Below are 641 nucleotides of genomic sequence, written 5' to 3' on the forward strand. Positions count from 1 at the left end.
CACTTCCCTTCCTCGAAGAGGAACTTGGAGTGGCCTGGCAGGAAAGTCCTGGGGCTTCTCGGAAGCCATCGCCACCAGGCTGCTGAGGAAAACCGCAGGCCGAGGGCGGGGTGGGCAGGGTGGGGCTGGGGACCTGGCCTGACTCTCCAGCTGCTGCCCAGAGAGGCCACCTTCTCCTGGGGGTCGTCCTGCTCCTGCCCATTCCCTCCCCTACCCCTGTCCCCCCCATGCTGTTCCATGCCCCACCCTGCTGGGGACACCGAATCTCCAGCATGACACAGGGTGGCTGTGACCTCGCTGGTGTGCCCTTCACCTCCTGACCACTCCTGTGGCCTCCCACGATGGAATAAGTGAACAGAGGAGCTGAGCACAGTAGTGCACGCTTGTCATCCCAGCCCCCGGGAGGCTGAGGCAGGAGGATGGCTGTGGTTCAAGACTAACCTGGGGGACTGGGGAGATGGCTCAGTGGAATAAGCTCTTCCCTGGCAAGCTCAAGGGCCTGAGTTCAATCCCTGGTTCTGAAAAAAAAAAAAAAACCTACTTCCAAAATCTTGGGCTGGTGAGATGGCTCAGTGGTCTAAAGCACCTACTTGGAACAAGCTTGACAAAGCACAGGGACCGCGGTTCGATCCCCCAGCACC

This window comes from Octodon degus, unplaced genomic scaffold (assembly GCF_000260255.1).
Source record: "Octodon degus isolate 3935 unplaced genomic scaffold, OctDeg1.0 scaffold00005, whole genome shotgun sequence".
NCBI lineage: Eukaryota > Metazoa > Chordata > Mammalia > Rodentia > Octodontidae > Octodon > Octodon degus.